At 41.3% G+C, this 5,697-nt stretch overlaps 1 protein-coding gene and 1 pseudogene across 1 annotated transcript in view; one reads left to right on the top strand and one right to left on the bottom strand.

Moving 5' to 3' along the window:
* On the top strand, window positions 1-648 carry LOC109475604 (annotated as a pseudogene).
* The window catches only part of LOC109485829, a 23,215-nt gene that overhangs the window by 8,319 nt on the left and 9,199 nt on the right, over window positions 1-5,697 (bottom strand). The gene's annotated exons all lie outside the window — the stretch shown is intronic.

Below are 5,697 nucleotides of genomic sequence, written 5' to 3' on the forward strand. Positions count from 1 at the left end.
CACGGCATGATCACTCAGTCCCGGCCCCGGCGGATCCTGCTGGAGTACGCTCCGCGAGGAGAACTTCTTCACTTCTTACGAGAGTCCCGTCAGGACCCGGACACCCGTCTGTCCGACCTGCTGCCGTTCGCCCTGCACGTTTCCCGCGCTCTTCGCGAGCTGGAAACTCTGAAGATCGTCCACCGGGACGTGGCCGCTCGGAACGTTCTCATCACGGGGGACGGCGTGGCCAAACTGGCCGACTTCGGCCTCGCCAGGGACGTTTACGCCAGCACGGTGTACGTCCACACCGCGCACCGCGGCCAGGACGACCTGTTACCGCTGAAGTGGATGGCGCTGGAGTCTCTCCGGGACGGAGTCTTCACCAGCCGCAGTGACGTGTGGTCGTTCGGCGTGCTGCTGTGGGAGATCGCCACGTTTGGACAGGAGCCCCGCTACCCCCGGGTGCCGTGCCGTCCGGACTGCGGACAGCTGATACACATCCTCACCGACACTCCGGCTGCAAGCGGCACGAGACTGGAGTGGCCGGCGGGGTGTCCCGTCTCCCTGTACCGGCTGATGTGTCAGTGTTGGGCCGCAGAACCAGAGGACAGGCCCGACGCTAAACAACTGGAACAACGTCTGGAGGAAAGTATCAATGATAACTGAGACGGATAGAATAAATCTTAAGCTTGAGAAAGACGTGAAAAGGAAGGGATAAGTCTGTGCATATTGTATGTAGTATCACTTCATGCAAGAACTGGACTCGTCTGTATTTCTAGTTATTTGTTTGTTTATTCTTTTCGCACAATAAAATATAAACAGAGTTATTAAAGAATTGTATAAAAGAATTCGTGATAGAACGTCCTTGATATCAGGAAAATGTGCAGGATGATGTAAGAAGCCTACAAGGCTATAAACTTCTAAACTAAAAAAAATCATGAAACTAATGTAATGTAATTATTGAAAAGGAATTACAACGGAAAACAAAGATATACCAAAGAAAAATAATACATATAAATGAATATCATGAAACTAATATGATAATTGCAAATGACAAAGATATAGCAAAGAAAACTAATTATACATATAGATTGTTTACCAAAACAGCTCACTGATGACAAAGGACCGAAAACCAATATTATACTGTAACTAGAATTCCGAGATCTCATACCTCCATGAAATATGATCTTGATATGTAAATGTAAATTTCTTCTTTAATTGTGCAAATGACCTCTGCATTAACATGATATATGCATCGTGATGTATGTTAACTTTTGATTAACTTACAGATGTCCCAAGTATGACATTCTCACCATTCACCATTACGAAATCATAGAATTTCTCAGCTACCTACACACCAAAAATAATGAAAATATGTTGTTCCTGTCTGGACTTATTAGCTTTTAAACATTTCGCCAGAAAGTGCCCTGCAGTTCCAGAACAAGCCGCTAGGGGGCCCAAACTCATATGACTTCTTCCCAAGCACGAGAGCTACCTTCCATCAAAATTTCATGACCCTAGCATGTCCAGATCGCGAGATATCTAAACCGGAAGTTGCGCTGCAGTACCAAGGGAAGCCACTAGGGGGACCAAAATCTCATCATTTCCAGTTTTCGTCACACCCTACCAACACACCAAGTATGAAACCAATCCATCCAGGCGTTCTTGAGTTATCTTGTTGACCAACAGACAGACGGACGGACGGACGGACGGACGGACGGACAGATAAACGCAACTGAAAATATAACCTCCATGACACATTTCATGGAGGTAATAATTCTAACGAGCTTGTCCATAATGATACTAAACCTAATCTATTGTGCTTTCTTAGGAAGAGTATTATTACATTCCGTAACAGTAATTCAGCGGATATATCAGCTATTTACAATATGGTACCTCTTTTGTAGTGATTCAAATATGAATCTTCCAACCTACACTGATATCTGAGTAGAGCATGAAAGGAACATATTAAAGATATCTGATTTTGAGTGAGGTAGCGTAACATAAGTTTTGGAAGCTATATGGATTGCATCAACTTTTCTCTGCATGAATACAATGAATTATTCGTTGTGTGGAGCAGCCATAATTAAACATCTGGACTGGGGAAGCAACTGCAATAAGCTGTAGGAGTGAACATATTTTCTAAACGCGACTTTTCAAAAGGTTTTCTGCCAACTAAAAAATCTTATTCTCTCGAAGCAGTTTCGGAATTTTATTGGGGAAAACATACAGCCAATGAATCTAAGCTGTTACTAAGTTAATGTGGTTTGGTGTAAACAGCTGCCGCCGTATTCCTTCGAAGCTGAAATGTTACACAGAATAATTATAATACTAAGACGAGTACTCTCTAGCCGATCAGATTTTGACAAAAAAAATATCTCAACGACCAAAAAGACACAAAGATATTTGAATGGCAAGTCAGCGTTATGTTTTAGAAATATTATATTACATGTAAGTTTAGTTAATAGCATGTCGTAGACAGAAGAAATATAATAGACTTCTTGGCTTGACTCAAAGATCTAAAGCTGTGCGTCATTGCGCCTCGGGTCCTACCTAATGAAATAAGGAGTAAAAAGGACCCCGTGGTTTTCAGAAAATCAACTGTAGCTCGGAATACAAAATGCCCTGCGGGGGTTGCAACAACAAAAAAATAAAATAGGTCATCTCTTTACTTGCTATAGTGGAAGTATCATTCGCACATTTGTTGATTCATAATATAATTCACAAATGTTTCTATCGGTACAGATTGTAAGCCTCCTGTGATTAAGTTAACTCAACAAATGTTTTGTTACCATGGGGATGAAAAGCTATGATTCACGTCTCTTTAAATCTTCTGAAAAACCTGCTATATGTTACACGTTTCTCTATGTTTTCTTGTCATATTCAAAGCACATCAAAGAATTCGAAAATACAAGACGACGACGCACTCAAGTTGATACACTATAAGTACCGCCATTGAACAGAAAATAATTAACAAAGACACAATACTACATGAAAGTTACACACAAATAAATATACACAAGCAAACAATACAAATCAGACAATATTGGGGACAAATTTAAATGCAACTAGCCTAAATGCGCTATACCATCCCCGTTCCCGTGACATGTCAAGAAGAACTCAAGTGCAATATGGTAAATCTCGAAACGGTTACTTAAAAAAAAAGTGATAGGTTTTTTTGGTAGTGTTACTGGTGCAAACACGCCTAAAATGCTCCGTTTGACCGTCAGTTACACAATTAGCCCATGTGGTATATACATATTGCTTAAAGTAAAGGCACTCTATGTAGTTTTTTGCGCAAAAATTTGGAATATTCTAATTATACTAAATTTCAGTGTTATTAACAGTTACTATCACTAGAAACAACGACTGCAAGTTTGAGTTCAGTCCGGTGAATGTTGAGGAAGTGCACTCACTCCTGTCGTCTCTACCTGATGGGAAAGCTATGGGCTTGGATAACTTGGACAACACACTACTTAAACTGGCTGCCAATCATATAGCACTACCATTATGTTATATTATAAACCTGTCTTTCACTACGTCTGTTTACCCGTCTGAATGGAAGAAGGCCAAGGTGATTCCCTTGCCCAAGTCTACGTCTGCCCGCTTGAGTGGACCGAACGCAAGACCGATAAGTCTACTTTCGTCCATAAGCAAGATAGCAGAACGAGTTGTGTACAACCAAATCTCCCAGTACTTCTTACAGAACTCCTTAATGACAACCCACCAACATGGTTTCAGGAAACACTATTCCACATGCACAGCTCTCCTGGAAATGGTGGATGATTGGTACCGTAACATTGACTGTGGGAACCTGATAGGAGTGATCTTCCTCGACTTTTCGGCTGCATTTGATCTTGTTGATCATGCATACCTTCTTAGAAAGCTACAATGCTATGGTTTCGGTATGGCCGCAGTTGAATGGATGGAGAGTTATCTCTCACAACGCTTGCAGTGCGTTCACTACAATGGCCGTAACTCTTCCTTCATGGATATCACATGTGGAGTACCTCAAGGGAGCTGTCTGGGACCCCTTCTTTTCAGTATATTCACAAATGATCTTCCTCTAGCCACAAAGGAGGCTGCCTCAGTTATGTATGCAGATGATACTTCTGCTTACACATGTGCACCGTCAATCTCTACAATCAACTCCACCTTGCAGAAAGAGCTACAACACATAAGTGACTGGGTCTTAATGAACAGGTTGTTTCTCAATGCAGGCAAAACAAAATCAATGGTAGTTGGGAGTAAACCAAAAATAAAAAGAACCCAGTACTCACCTTATATTCTAATGGCCAAGTCATCCAGCAAGTAAAGGAAACAAAACTCCTAGGCAGTACTCTTGATGAGTGCCTCACTTGGGACAATCATACAAAAGTGACTGCGAAGAAGATGGCCTGTGCATTGGGAATGATAAGGAAATGTGCCACCTACCTGGACTCTTCATTACTTAAGCTGCTAGTAGAATGCCTCACACTCTCACACGTTGACTACTGCTCACCAGTTTGGTCCTCCACTTCACAGAAGAATGTTCAACAACTACAAGTCATGCAAAACAAAGCAGCTCGTCTGGTTCTACACTGTGACTTCAAAACCCCAGTACAACAGCTCCATGCGTCTCTGTCATGGCAGACTGTCAAGGAAAGGATTCTTGTAAACACTGTCTCTCAGCTACAGAGGGTCATTGCTACACATCAACCAGAAGTACTCTACAAACAGTTATGTCCTGTCTCCTACCACCACAGCCACAACACACGTCATGCTAGCCGAAACACATACTGTTTAATGAAACCCAAAACGAACGCCCTGAAGAAGACTTTCATTTATAGATCCTTAACAGTTTGGAACACTTTGCCACATGAGGTACAAGCAGCAACTAAGAGTAGGTTTAGGCAGGAGTTGTTAGAGCACATGCGTACATAGGCACATGATGATAGGCACATGTGATGTTACTTTTAAATGTTAAGTCTAATGTTGTATGTAAATAATGTTGTAATTTTGATGTGGTGTATTTGTATTATTGTATTTTAACTCCAGGAAGATTAGCTACATTCTTGATTTTGTATGTCTTGTGTGTCGCTAATGGAGTTTAATAAAGCACATAAAGCACATAAAGCACTTTTCAACACATTTGTGTCATTATTTCACATTTTTACGTATATTTTGTCCGTTCAAACAGTCCTTGTTGGGTACCCGGTGCCACCGGTTTGCTAAGGACAACAACAACAACAACAACATACAGGGGTTGCCTCTTAGGGTGGCTAATTGACCCGGCATGCCAGGCTTGATTGACAGGGGCACATGTGACAAGATATAGCCTCCTTAGAAAAACACTCAAATCTTTCACATGAGGTCTGGTGGAATATAATTATCAACTTGGAGTATTTTGTTGGGCATGAATAAACTGTGGTCATTATCCCTTCAAAAGAGATAAAAAATCTGGTAAACGGTTAGGTATTTCAGAAACTGGTAAGCTATCAACTGACACCCCACTGGGATGTAGGTCAAACCACTAGCAGTGGACAATACAATGTACCATATGTGCGGTTTGGCCAGAGGTTGTATAGAAGATCATTCACAGTTTTCTAAGCTTCTAAGGAGCAAGGATGTTGTATTTTTGTTGAGGAGTATGATTTTGGAATACTAAAGGGTTAAGTCAATGTACTATGTAAAGAAAAGAATGAAAAATATACTTTTTGTATTGTCAAAAAACTA

The sequence above is a fragment of the Branchiostoma belcheri genome, unplaced genomic scaffold (assembly GCF_001625305.1).
Source record: "Branchiostoma belcheri isolate BF01 breed outbred unplaced genomic scaffold, Haploidv18h27 scaffold1, whole genome shotgun sequence".
Classification (NCBI taxonomy): domain Eukaryota; kingdom Metazoa; phylum Chordata; class Leptocardii; order Amphioxiformes; family Branchiostomatidae; genus Branchiostoma; species Branchiostoma belcheri.